The 15,361-nt window shown below is 35.4% G+C and overlaps 1 protein-coding gene across 1 annotated transcript in view; it reads right to left on the reverse strand.

Moving 5' to 3' along the window:
- The window catches only part of PIK3C2G (phosphatidylinositol-4-phosphate 3-kinase catalytic subunit type 2 gamma), a 487,933-nt gene extending 477,006 nt beyond the window's left edge, over nt 1-10,927 (reverse strand). The window contains exon 1 of the mRNA XM_068970622.1: nt 10,850-10,927. The gene's annotated coding sequence lies outside the window, so the exon portion shown is untranslated. The remainder of the gene's footprint in view (nt 1-10,849) is intronic.
- Nucleotides 10,928-15,361: the final 4,434 nt, after the last annotated feature.

Consider the following 15,361-nt stretch of genomic DNA (forward strand, 5'->3'; position numbering starts at 1 on the left):
AATGTACACACTGTATGTTAAACTGTTAAACAGTTAGAACTGGACATGGAACAACAGACTGGTTCCAAATAGGAAAAGGAGTTATGTCAAGGCTGTATGTTGTCACCCTGCTTATGCAGAGTACATCATGAGAAATGCTGGACTGGATGAAGCACAAGCTGGAATCAAGATTGCTGGGATAAATATGAATAACCTCAGATACGCAGAGGATTACCACCCTTATGGCAGAAAGTGAAGAAGAACTAAAGAGCCTTTTCATGAAAGTGAAAGAGGAGAGTGAAAAAGTTGGCTTAAAGTTCAACATACAGAAAACGAAGATCATGGCATCCGGTCCAATCACTTCATGGCAAATAGAGGGGAAAACAATAGAAACAGTGACAGAGTTTATTTTTGGGGACTCCAAAATCACTGCAGATGGTGACTGCAGCCATGAAATTAAAAGATGCTTACTCCTTGGAAGGAAAGTTACGACCAACCTAGATAGCATATTAAAAAGCAGAGACATTACTTTGCCAACAAATGTCCATCTAGTCAAAGCTATGTTTATTTTTTTTTTCCAGTAGTCATGTATAGATGTGAGAGTTGGACTATAAAGAAAGCTGAGCACCAAAGAACTGATGCTTTTGAACTGTGGTATTGGAGAAGACTTTTGAGAGTCCCTTGAACTGCAAGGAGATCCAACTAGTCCATCCTAAAGGAAATCAGTCCTGAGTATTCATTGGAAGGACTGACACCGAAGCTGAAACTCCAGTACTTTAGCCATCTGATGTGAGGAACTGACTGATTTGAAAAGACCCTGATGCTGGGAAAGATTGAGGGTGGGAAGAGAAGGGGATGACGTAGGATTAGGTGTTTGGATGGCATCACCAACTCGATGGACATGAGTTTGAAAAAACTCTGGGAGTTGGTGATGGACAGGGAGGCCTGGCATGCTGCAGTCCATGGGGTTGCAAATAGCCGAACACGACTGAGTGACTGAACTGAACTGAACTGAACTGAACTGTATGTTAAACTGATTTAAGTAAAGGAAGAGAATCCAGTTCTAAAAAAAAATACAATTTAGGGAATAAAATATACTCATCAGTTTCTCTCAAATTTTTCCAATAAAATTCCTTATTGACAAAGGGAATCTATACTGGTCTATAGGAAGTAAAATATTTATTTAAGGTTTTACATTTTATCTTAAAATTGTGTATATATGGTGTATAGTTATGTTAAACTTAATGAAAATATAATGTTCCCTCCTCACCTCAGTCTTGGAGCAAAACAGAATCAGAACTGTGTATTTCACGATGAGCTCTGTAGCTTCAGTTGTAGCCACATAAATAGTTGTACTCTGCTGAGAGATTTTTGATAATGTGTGTCCATATTTGTCCGAAAACTTTGAGTCTACTATTTGGTACACTTAATTCCAAATGTTAATATTTGAATGAGTTGTGTCTCATAGTCTTTTATCTGAATGTTTCTTGCATCCATTTTCTGAGAACAACTCTATTTTAAGGCAAAGTAGAGTTTATCATATTCAGAGATGGATTATTAGTAGAGTTGTAGAGTTTTATATATATGTGTGTGTGTGTGTGTGTGTGTATATATATATATATATATATATATATATATATATATATATATATATATGTATATATTTACTTTTTAGCTGTGCTGCATGGCATGTGAGATCTTAGTTCCCCAACCAGGGTGGAACCCACACCCCCTGCATTGGAAGGCAGATTTTTAACCAGTAGACCACCAGGGAAGTCCTAGTAAAGATGTTAATATTGCCAAAAATCACATGTAATTTTGGTACCCTCTATCTTTTTCCTTAAGATAAATTACTGATTTAATTTGCAGACATCCTCTCAAATCTTTACAAATGAGTGTGGTGTATATACTTCTATAATGCATTATGATATTAAGTGATGTACTAAATATATTTTACATGATGTATTTCAAATATGTTTTCCAGTCAGTCTATATTATGGTCACATACAGCTGTGTTAGAGACCCATTTGTGGCTTATTATAACAACTGGCAAACAGCAATACTCAAATAGACAAATAGCTCTTAGGATACAAATGATTATGACTAAAACTTCCAACTCTTACAGAAAACTTATTAGCTGACTTTTTCAATGGTCTTTGACATTCTAAACATAGTTTTCCTTTGATCATTGAATAAATTCTTATTGCTGATAGAAATAAATAAAACTGCTAAAAATATTCATAATCTCTGGCAAGATCGCAATGTTCTCAAATTGTCTCTGAAGAGAAAATGGATCAGTTTACTATAGTCAAACTTTATTACTTCTTTGGTGCCACACACATTCTCACAGGGCAAAGATTTCTAAGAACTCTGTTTAGAAAACCCAAGAATTAACCTTTCCTTGGGAAATTGTTTTAATGTCTTTTCTAATTTTTTCACTCTCTTTCAGCTTCTCCATATGCTTATTACAGGCCAAAGATTTTGAAATCTCAAGTACATTTTAAGTAATCAATGAGAAATCAAAATTTTCCATAATTGTAAAATTTGCATATATTTTATATAACATAATTGTATGGCATCAAATATTATTCAAATATACTTACAAATGAACTTATTACAAGTCAAAAGAGAAACTGATATACTTTTATGTAAAACTGGCCAAGTTTTCTAACATTGCATGTTATATTTTATGTTTATTTTTTCCAGTTTTATTGAGATATAAATAGCCTATAGCCCCATATAAGTCTAAGATACACAGCATAATGATTTGACTTACGTTCACAATGAAATGGTTATCACAAGTTCAGTGCACATCTGTCATCCCATTTATATACAAATTTGAAGAGATAGACAAAACATTTTTCTTGTGATGAGAACTCTTAGGATTCACTCTTTGAACCACTTTGACATATAACGTACAGCAGTGTTAATTATTTATCAGTCATGCCATACGCCACATCCCCAGTACTCACCTATCTTATAACTGGGAAGTTGTACCTTTGGACTGCCTTTATTCAGTTCCCCATTCCCCACCCCCTGTCTCTGGTAACCACAAATCTGATCTCTTTTTCTATGAATTTGTTTTGTTTTTAAAGTATACTTGACCTATAAAGCTATGTTGGTTCCTGTTACACAACATAATAATTTGATACTTCTGTACTTTTCAAACTGATCACCACGGTAAGCCTCGTTAGCGTCTGTCACCATACATAAGCATCTCATAGTTATTGACTATCTTCTCCACCTTGTTCATTTCATACTTGTGACTCATTTACCTCTTGATTTTTCTCACCAATTTCTTTTCTCCTCCAGCTCTGCCTCTCCTTTGGCAACTACCTGTTTGTTCTCTGTATTTGTAACTCTGTTTTGTAATGTTTGTTCTTTCATTTTGTTTAAATGCTGCAATATGTAAACTGTCATGTTGCTAGTTTTCCTGAGAAAATAAGTTAGATCGTGGACAAAAATATTTGAATTTTAAAATGCTATCAATAAGAGGACAGCAGGACTTTTTTCTTTTCTTTTTTTTTTTTGGTTTGAATAGCCACTTTGTGTTCCCAGATTTTCAGTTAACTTGAATAGTAATTTAATGTGTCTCTGCTTAGTTTCAAACAGAAGCAAACTCATTTCCAACTATTCTAGAACGCCACCTTCTGGAAATGAAATGCTTCTGTAAATGTCAGGAAGCAGTTCATTGTGATTGTGGTAGATTTAGGACTTGGTACTGAGAAAACTCATGCTTCATCAGGAACAATGTTCCTTTCAACCAAATATTCTCCACCTCCAGCCCTGGGGAATTAAAGAAGACACTGGTGTGTAACGGTTACAGAATAAGTGAAAGTTTTTGATTGCTTATATTAGGAATAAAATTCTGTTATATTTACTTCCCCTGCCCCTTTTTAGAACCATAAAGTTGTTCTGCTTCTGTAATACATAACATTTTTACATCTAATAATAGTACATAGAAATAAGTAACACCGTTGTTCACACCATTAAGAATGAGCTAAGCCTCTGCAGCTCCAGTTAATCATTCTGTTCTAAAGGCTAGTTAATGAATATACATTTTGTTTGACATAAGACATGAGACAATCAGGATTTTTCTGACCTATTCTAACTACGTCAAGCTAGTTAAACTCGTTAGTAGCTAGAGTTCACATTTGAGTATGGGGTAACCCACATTTGCCACCTCTGAGGAATGGTTGTTTTCACTGTGATAGAATTAGAACTTAAACAAACAAACAAACTATTGGTATTTCTTTGTTGGAAACTTATGGGGTGAAGATGAGTATGTATAAACATATTTTTTTAATGATAGTTTTCTTTCTAAAATGTGATCTTTGTAAAATATGTTTCTGAGGTTTCACTTTTAAAAAAAATCTGCTGAAGATTTTAAAATTCATAATTTCTGTGTTAATTTTTAATTCTGGGCACTTGAGGACTGTGTAGATATATACTAGTCAGTTAATCTTGGTGGTTTCATACAAACATTGGCTATATCTGGGAGAGCAAATTTATTGTAAATGAGTAACCACTCATGCCCGCAGCAGAGATTACTAAATAAACTTGCCTCTGTTTTTCTATGAATCCAGGAAGCAGTATATACAATGTTTTACTCCAGTTACCCTTGGTAGAATACAATTCATTTATAAGATGAAACTTACTGATTATTGAGGCCCTAGAGGAACCAGATGGCGCTTGCGGTAAAGAACCCACGTGCCAATGCAGGAGACACAAGAGATGTGTGTTCAGTCCCTGGGTTGGGAAGATCCTCTGGAGGAGGAAAATGGCAACCCATTCCAGTATACTTGCTTGGAGAATCCCATGGACAGAGGAGCCTGGTGGGCTGTAGTCCATGGGGTCGCAAAGAGTCAAACATGACTGAAGCGTGCATAACACGTAGAGGAACCACAAGAAGGATGAAAAGTGAAATGCTTGCAGTTGGGATGGGAGAAAAACACGAGCAAGAGAAATATCAGTTTTAAGGAAAATGTGGACAGAAACGTCCTTTAATGATATAATTTGAGTAGGCAAATAGTACTAATAGTCTCATGCTATCTTCAATTAAATTCCACCGTTAGATATTCATTCTTTTGAAAGTAGTTCTTATTCAATAGGAATGACTAACAGAAGGTCAGAAACATAAAACCATACCAGTCATTAACAATTTTACTATATTTGTTTCTTAAAAGCATCAGTCATCAGAGGACCATCTGTTTTGGGGGTGGGGGAGGAAAAGATAGACCCAATTTTTGAGCACACGTGCAGTCCAAAGAGAGCATAACCCCAAACTAGAGAAAATAGTAGATTGATTATTTTGTCTAGGAAGAAGTCCAACAATCTTCAAGCCTATTTAGCCCTAGATACTGGTTATGATGCTAAAGATATAGAGAATGTATGCTAGAGTCCTAAAGTACTGTAAAGAGTCAGAGAGACTGACATAAAAGGAGATAGTTGGAAGTATTTCATTTGAATTCATTATTATGCCTACAAGTAGTATGGGGGAGAAGTTGAGGAGAATTAGCAAGTAAAATTCCCTTGAGAAATACATTTAAAACCAAGATAATGGATCAGAGAAGAGATAAATCATATCAAAGAGATTAATAACAAGGGCAAGACGTCCCCCAAAGTATTGTCTTTTATATAATGTATGACCTGGATATATATAAAGAATATAATCTTAAGAGTGATTGAGCAGTAATGGAAACATACAAAAAGCAGTCATGGAATCAGGGTTGAAGGAATCTAACCAGATATTGCCCCTGTTAATCAGTAAAGCTAATTTTGGTTGCAGTTTTGGTTTAGAATGGAGAGAGGGGGAGAAGGGCTTCCCAGGTGGCGCTAGTGGTAAAGAACCCTCTTGCCAGTGCAGGAGACATAAGAGACATGAGTTGGATCTCTGGGTTGAAAAGATCCCCTAGAGAAGGGAATGGCAACCACTCCAGTATTTTCGCCTAAAAAAATGGCATGGACAGAGGAACCTGGCAGGCTATAGTTCATGGGGTCACAAAAGAGTTGGACAGGACTGAGCAACTGAGCACAACACACTACCTCCATAGCTCACAATCCAGGAAGTTAATTTTCGCTTCCTACAAGTTCTGGCAAATTGAAATCTCACTGATTCTGATTGCCCTAGATCTCCCTCCTTATAGATGCTGGACATGCCACAAAAGAGATGTCCACACATTTGTGAGAAGAAGTTAGAGCTTTTGCAGTATTATAATTCCATAGTCTGAACCTGGGTTTCCTGGATCTCTATTTCTGGGAGATATCAGAGTTCATACCCCACCACCAAAAAAACTCTTTTTGGGAAAATAGGGCTTATGATATTTTCCTCTGGAACATTAATGATGAACACTGGCATATTAAAAGCTGTGAGAAATCCTACAGGGAGGAAGCAACTTTCATTGAGTACCCATTGTGTTTTATAGAGCATATCAGATTTGGAAAGTTTTCAATAGACAGTCTCCAACATGAAAATAAATGATTCTCATCACCTTAGTCTATTGCCATTAATGATTCAAATTATAATATTCCTCTTTCCTTCAGAGTCTGCCAAGCAAACAATTGATTATAATCATAGTTTGGGATTCTATATAGGTCAGCCTGTAGGGAGAGAATGTCCTAGTTTCGACCATTAGAGAATTCCAGTCTGCATAACAGTCATATTGCTAACAATGAATTACTAAATTGAACTCCACTTTATTTATCAGTTATGTAACAGAATGCTGCAACAATTTTAAGATATGATATTGAAATTTAAGTAAATCTTTCGCTTATAGTCCTATGAAGTAGGATTCTTCTCATTGTTTAATTATATTACACTAGCAACAAAAAGTATAAAATTCTGATGTTAGCTTTGAGATAAAATGTGAATTCATTGGCAATAAGTGATAATAAAATATAAAGAATAAAGCACTGTGCTTGTTCAGTTCAGTTCAGTCGCTCAGTCGTGTCCGACTCTGCGACCCCATGAATCGCAGCACGCCAGGCCTCCCTGTCCATCACCAACTCCCGGAGTTCACCCAGACCCACATCCATTGAGTCCGTGATGCCATCCAGCCATCTCATCCTGGGTCATCCCCTTCTCCTCCTGCCCCCAGTCTCTCCCAGCATCACAGTCTTTTCCAATGAGTCAACTCTTCTCATGAGGTGTCCAAAGTACTGGAGCTTCAGCTTTAGCATCATTCCTTCCAAAGAAATCCCAGGGCTGATCTCCTTCAGAATGGACTGGTTGGATCTCCTTGTAGTCCATGGGACTCTCAAAAGTCTTCTCCAACACCACAGTTCAAACGCATCAATTCTTCGGCGCTCAGCCTTCTTCACAGTCCAACTCTCACATCCATACATGACCACAGGAAAAACCATAGCCTTGACTAGACGGACCTTAGTCGGAAAAGTAATGTCTCTGCTTTTGAATATACTATCTAGGTTGGTCATAACTTTTCTTCCAAGGAGTAAGCGTCTTTTAATTTCATGGCTGCAGTCACCATCTGCAGTGATTTTGGAGCCCCCCAAATATAAAGTCTGACACTGTTTCTACTGTTTCCCCATCTATTTCCCATGAAGTGATGGGACCAGATGCCATGATCTTCATTTTCTGAATGCTGAGCTTTAAGCCAACTTTTTCCCTCTCCTCTTTCACTTTCATCAAGAGGCTTTTTAGCTCCTCTTCACTTTCTGCCATAAGGGTGGTGTCATCTGCATATCTGAGGTTATTGATATTTCTCCCAGCAATCTTTTTTTTGTTTGTTTTAATTTTTATTTTTACTTTATTTTACTTTACAATACTGTATTGGATTCCAGCTTGTGTTTTTTCCAGTCCAGCGTTTCTCATGATGTACTCTGCATAGAAGTTAAATAAGCAGGGTGACAATATACAACCTTGACGTACTCCTTTTCCTATTTGGAACCAGTCTGTTGTTCCATGTCCAGTTCTAACTGTTGCTTCCTGACCTGCATACAGATTTCTCAAGAGGCAGGTCAGGTGGTCTGGTATTCCCATCTCTTGAAGAATTTTCCACAGTATATCGTGATCCACACAGTCAAAGGCTTTGGCATAGTCAATAAAGCAGAAATAGATGTTTTTCTGAAACTCTCTTGCTTTTTCCATGATCCAGCGGATGTTGGCAATTTGATCTCTGGTTCCTCTGCCTTTCCTAAAACCAGCTTGAACAACAGGGAGTTCATGGTTCACGTATTGCTGAAGTCTGGCTTGGAGAATTTTGAGCATTACTTTACTAGCATGTGAGATGAGTGCAATTGTGTGGTAGTCTGAGCATTCTTTTGCATTGCCTTTCTTTGGGATTGGAATGAGAACTGACCTTTTTCAGTCCTGTGGCCACTGCTGAGTTTTCCAAATTGCCTGACATATTGAGTGCAAAGCACTTTCACAGCATCATCTTTCAGGATTTGAAATAGCTCAACTGGAATTCCATCACTTCCACTAGCTTTGTTAATAGTGATACTTTCTAAGGCCCACTTGACTTCACATTCCAAGATGTCTGGCTCTAGATTAGTGATCACATCATCATGATTATCTGGGTTGTGAAGATCTTTTTTGTACAGTTCTTCCGTGTATTCTTGCCACCTCTTCTTAATATCTTCTGCTTCTGTTAGGTCCAGACCATTTCTGTCGCTTATTGAGCCCATCTTTGCATGAAATGTTCCCTTGGTAAGTAACTACTTCTAAGTACTGTGCTTGTTAAGTAATAAATACTCCCAAACTTGAGCTATATATTATTGAATATGCCTTTTTCTTCCCTAAGCTTTTCCCTATTTTGTGGGGGAGGGGCTCATTTACCTCCTTAATGGAATACTTTAAAATTCAGATGCTAAATTATTAATATCATGTAGTACAGTTCTCATACTTTTAACACTTGATACAAAAATTCTGTAAAGACTCTGGGCATATGAAAATGCATTCCTTTTATAGTTCAAAAATTTGAGAGCCAGAAGGAATGTAGGACTTCCATGACAGCATATGGGAAAATTATAAATCTTGGAATCTCACCCATATCTTTGATTTCAGAATGAATCTTTTATTATAATCTACCTTGCTGTATTAAAAAAAAATACTGTGCTTTTTTTCTTCCCAGACACCATCAATAGAATGTATTAATCTATACTACACACTTATACACTTTAAATGTAACTCAATTTGACATACATCATTTGAGTTGTTTTTTAAATTAATGTTTGTATTGAAAAGCTATAATAAATGTCCTGAGGATGAGACTGTGTCTTCTTAGCTATTCTCCACAGCTCCTATTAATGGCATTAGAGCCATGCTAAAGATGTACCTTACCCAGTCATGATTGGAAATCCTAGTACTCTGGCTTGGTTAACACTTTATTGATACTTTAAAACACTTTAGAAAAATAATTTAAGATATCAGAGAAAATTATATGATTCATGGGTTTCCTGGATTAAGGTAGTTCTCAGAAACCCAGAAATTAGGTATGAAAAAGGCTCTGAGCTCCACCAAAAGTAATGTAAAATCTCTGCCTACCAAGTGCTCTGTTTTATTATAGTCTTTTAGCAATCTACCAAGAACATGCAGAATCCCGATTTTTTATACTGCCTAATCGTTAGAATCTATAATGTCTCCTTCTGTTAATACAAAGGGCTTGACCAAGAGCTGATGATACCCAGAATTATCCTAGGTTTCTTTTATTATACTTTTAGATTCTGTTATTAGCTCTCTGATTATATTGTTATTGACACTGGTAGGCAGTTAGTTTTCTACTTTATTTTGTATCCTGGAATTTGGGGAAAATGTCCTTTTCTTCCAGACATTTTCTTTGGCAGATAAAGTTATTTTGCTTAATTCTATAATTTACTAAGATCACTGTGACAGCTAATATTCTATCACTGTTTTCACTCTAAATTCTTACAGTAGAGCCTCTTGACTCATAATTACTAGCTCACGATATCTTGAAATGTAATTGTCACTTTGTTTTCTCCTCCTGAACATAAGATCTTGAAAATAAGGATTCAGTCATAATTTTCTCAATATTTCTTTTGCATATAGTAATATCTAGCATTAAAAAGACTCAAAATATCACATTAATAAGCTTAGGCATATGGTCTACGTATTGTTACAATGACAGATTCCGTGTCTGTGTCACATTAAGAGTTTCCAAATTTTCAATTCTGAATTTGCATTCTGAAAATGCAAGAACTGTAGGAAAAGTGTGTACACATTAAAAATAAAATCTACTTTCATAAGCTACAAGATTAAAAAAAAAATCCCAAAATGATAGCTCTGTAATGAGAACTTTATTATCTTGCCACTAGTTTCTTAAGCACTTTTATTAATATTTTTTAACTGCACACTCTTATTTGTGACTAAAGTATCTAGAGTGATCTGTGTTTCTAAAGTTTCTGTTTTACCTCATTTCTTTGAATTTGAATTCCACTTGGTTCTTTGGATCAAGTGGAAATGAACTACTGACCTTGAACATATCATTTAACCTTTCTGGGTTTTAGAGTCCTGTCTCCAAAAGAAGAGTTTCACACCAAATCCTCAACAATTAAATGGTTAAACAAAATATTCTTGCCATATGTTGTTTTATTTTTACCCAGCAAAATTATCCCTGAAATTTGAAAAATATACATTGTCGAAAACTTTGCTTATGGGAATTTTAATGCCATTTATGAATTAATCATTTTTGCAATTATTTCTATCATATAAATACAGTCCATGGAATTATTCAGGGCAGAATACTGGAGTGGGTAGCCTTTCCCTTCTCCAGGATATCTTCCCAACCCAGGAATTGAACCCAAGTCTCCCACAATGCAGGCAGATTCTTTACCAGCTGAGCCACATATACAGATAATATTTTATAACACAATGTACATCAGTATTACTTACCTTATTATTTCTTCTTTATTTTAACTGTATTTCTTGCCTCATTAGAATGCAAACAGGGTGAACTCAGAAGCTCATTTCATGTTTAATGATTCACTACACATTATGAAAAGAGTTTTGTTCACCCTTGATTTTATCTTATCAGTTGCTGTGCAAATAAAATCACATGTTCCCATACTTTGTTTGAGAACCTTAAATGATTGGCATGACCACCATCAAAAATAATTTTCTCCAATCTCTTCCGTTAACTCTTACTGTTGACACATTTAATTTATACAATTTAAAAGTTACCAGTAACAATCTAGCTATTTAATGCTCCCTCTTTCAATAAATTCCAAGGACTGAACAGGGGCTCAAGGCTACAAAAGGACTTTTATAAATTTTTAAAAAAAATTTATTATTCTTTGAGATTCTCACTTTCTTTTTCTGTCACCAATATAAAATCTAAAAGTTTCATAAAAGTGTGTGTTGTAGCTTTGTACTTATATTTCTTCCCTACAAGGAAATTACTGGATTCACTGTCTTTTAAAGAATAGAGTTCAGTCTAATGAATTAATTCTCAAAACTTTTTGCTCCCAATAATATTTTATCCTCTTAAGAACTACTGAATAGCTTTTATTCATATAGTTTATATATATGTATGTATATGTGTATATAAAGACATCATATTAGAAATCATAATTGAGAACTATTTAAAAAATATATATGTATTAATTTTCTCAGAAGTTCTTTTTTTCAGCCAGATTGAGATGTAACTGACATGTAACTTCGGGCAGAGTTAAGGTAGCCCACATGTTGATTTAATACATATATACTAAAAGACACTTGCTCCTTGGAAGAAAAGTTGTGACCAAACTATATAGAATATTAAAAAGCAGAGACATTACTTTGCCAACAAAGATCCGTCTAATCAAAGCTATGGTTTTTCCTGAAGTCATGTATGGATGTGAGAGTTGGACTATAAAGAAAACTGAGTGCTGAAGAATTGATGCTTTTGAACTGTGGTGTTGGAGAAGACTCTTGAGAGTCCCTTGGACTGCAAGGAGATCCAACCAGTCCATCGTAAGAGAAATCAGTCCTGAATATTCATTGGAAGGACTAATGCTGAAGCTGAAATGCTAATACTTTGGCCACCTGATGTGAAGGACTGACTCACTAGAAAAGACCCTAATGCTGGGGAAGATTGAAGGCAGGAAGAGAAGGGGATGACAGAGGATGAGATAGTTGGATGGCATCACCAATGCGATGGACATGAGTTTGAGTAAACTCTGGGAGTTGGTGATGGACAGGGAGGCCTGGTGTGCTGCAGTCCATGGGGTCACAAAGAGTTAGACACAACTGGGTGACTGAGTTGTACAGAACTGAAACTGCAAAATGATTACCGCCTGCTGCTGCTGCTGCTAAGTCGCTTCAGTCATGTCTGACTCTGTGCGACCCCATAGATGGCAGCCCACCAGGCTCCTCCGTCCCTGGGATTCTCCAGGCAAGAACACTGGAGTGGGTTGCCATTTCCTTCTCCAATGCATGAAAGTGAAAAGTGAAAGTGAAGTCGCTCAGTCGTGCCCAACTCTTAGTGACTCCATGGATTGCAGCCCACCAGGCTCCTCCATCCATGGGATCTTCCAGGCAAGAGTACTGGAGTGGGTTGCCATTGCCTTCTCTGGATTACAGCCTAGGGTTAGCTAAAATGTGCATCATGTCACCTAATGCTCTTTGTTTTCTGTGGTTAGAACATTTGAGATTTACTCTCTTAGCTACTTTTAAGTATATAATACAATATTATAGTTAATAACTATTGTGACTTGCTATATATTAGATTTCTAGAACACATGTATCTTATGATCAGCGGTGTGTACCATATGATCAGTATTCCCCATCCCCTTGTCCTCCCCCTACCCAGAACCTGGTAACCGCCACTCTGCTGTCTGTTTTTGTGAGTTCAGATTTTTTTTAATTTCACATGCAAGTGATATCAAACAGTATTTATCTTTTTCTGACTGACTCGTTTCATTTAGCATAATGCCCTCAAGGTTCATCTGTGTTGTCACAAATGACATAATGTGCTTATTCACAGCTGAATAATATTTCACTATATATATGTATATACATTATGTATAATATACATGTGTAATATATATCTATATATGTAAATCATGCCTTCTTTCTCATTCCTCCATTGATGGACATGAATGTTGTTTTCCATGTCTTGGCTATTGTGAATAATGCTTTAGTAAACATGAGAGTGTAAATATCGCTTTGAGATTTTATTTTCATTTCTTTTGGATATATAGCCAGAAGTGGGATTGCTGAATCATATGGTATTTCTATTTTTAATTTTTTGAGGAACTTCCATACTATTTTCTATAGTGGCTGTACCAACTTCCATTCTCACCAACAATGCACAAAGATTTCCTTTTATCCACATCCTCACCGACATTTCTTATCCTGTCTTTTGTTCAGTTTTCCCCAAACCATTGTGTATTCTTGGCTTCTTTGTCGTAAATTAATTGACCATGTATGTGTGGGTTTATTTCTGTGCTCTCTGTTCTATGGATCTCTGTCTGTTTTTATAACAGTGTCATATTGTTTTGATTATTACACCTTTGTAATATATTTTGATACCAGGATGTGTGATACCTCCAGCTTTTATTTTCTTTCCAAGATTGCTTAGCTATGTAGGGCTTTTCATGATTCCAATAGATTTTAGACTATTGTTCAATTTCTGTAAAAAAGAACATCAAAATTTTGCTCAGGATCACATTAAATCTCTAGATTGCTTTGATAGTACAGTCATTTTAACAGTATTAATTCTTCCAGTCCATGAGAATGGAATATCTTTCCATTTATTTATGCATTCTTCAGTTTGTTCATCAGTGTCTTATTGTGTTAGATCTTTTGCCTTCTTGATTAAATATTTTCCTAAATATTTTGTTCTTTTTGATGTTATTATAAACAGGTTGCTTTTTATCTTCTTCATAGTTTTTGCTGTATAGAAAAACAACTGATTTTTGTATATTGATATTGTATTCTGCTAAACTACCTATTTTGTTTTTGGTATAGTCTTTTCATATAATCCCAATTCATTTTTCTTGTCTAATTGCTCTGAATAGGACTTCTAGGACTATTTTGAATAAAAGTGATAAGAAGGGACATACATACTTATCTTGTTCCTGAACTTAGAGTAAGGCTTTCAGATTTTTTAAACTCTTAACCTCTTAATTTTGGTTGCTTAATTTATGAAATCTATGAAAACTAAAGGGTAAATGGTTTTTAATGTCCCTCAGAGTACTAAAAATTGCATGAAATTTAGTGTAGTGTGAGTTTGTTATACCTGCATATTGTAGCTATTGTAACTTCATATTGTTTCTATATTGTTATTAGAAGTGGGATTACATTAGGGTACAATTCTATTTCTCCATTTTTTATTTTTTAAAAAATTAGTTAGGGAAATTTATCCCTAAAATACTTTGAAACCTTCTTTAAAAAGTAGTAATAGCATTTTTGAGCTAATTGGATTATAAGTAAGGATATTTTTATTAAAAAATAATTCTTAAAAATTCTCTTTGTTGACAATGCAGCTGTACCATTCTCTTTCATAGATCTGATTAAGAATCAGTTTATTTTTCCTTTTGTAGTATATTATAAGATACACATTGATTCAGAAGTATCATTTCAGGGCTTTTTATCAAGTTAAAAACCTATCCTTTGTTCTTATAAAGAATTGAATGTACTGAATAATATGGATTGTTCATCTGACTTCTTAGAAAAGGCAAGAAACCCCCAGTGGTACACTCTGAGAAGGTACAAAAACTAGGGTTAAAAGCTCTAGAGTTATGGTGATCCTAAGATTACTTTGGGACGTGAGTTTAAACAGACCTTGGAATAAGAATTGAATCCATTAAAAAAAAAAAAAAATCTCCCTGATGAGATGTATACTCTGACTGCCAGTCTTGGGAGAAAAGAAGTTCAAAACTTTTCCCTTTTAGTTAAGGGAAATGTCTCCTTGTGAGAAATCAAGATCCAAGGTCTATGTCTTAGGTGAAATCAAGTATGATTAAAAGGCACCAACTATGTGCCAAAGTCCTCGGTCGAGATTAGCAAAAATATTTGTCCTGGTCCAGAGATACCCTCGTAAACCTGTGACACTGCTCTAGAGCCACCCTCTTATAATGTAAGGCTGGGAGGAATTCAGTAGGGAAAAATTACAATCCTCATTACAAAGCATCTTTAGATTAAAATAAATCACAGCACAAGTGAATGAACAAAGTGTCATGAGCGAAGTATCAGTTCTAGCAAAAATAAGCCAGAATTTTGAGATAACAAGACTAAATGAAAATAATAAAATGAATCTGATGTGTTTAAAATGATTAAAGCCATAAAGTGTAAAACCTGTAAGGATAGGACAAAATACTGTAAGGACAGACAAAATATAATAAAAATAGAAATTATGCACAGTACACATAACACAGAAAAAACAGATTATGTATATATGTATATATATGTACACACGTATCT

This window comes from Capricornis sumatraensis, chromosome 4, assembly GCF_032405125.1.
Source record: "Capricornis sumatraensis isolate serow.1 chromosome 4, serow.2, whole genome shotgun sequence".
In the NCBI taxonomy this organism is placed as follows: domain Eukaryota; kingdom Metazoa; phylum Chordata; class Mammalia; order Artiodactyla; family Bovidae; genus Capricornis; species Capricornis sumatraensis.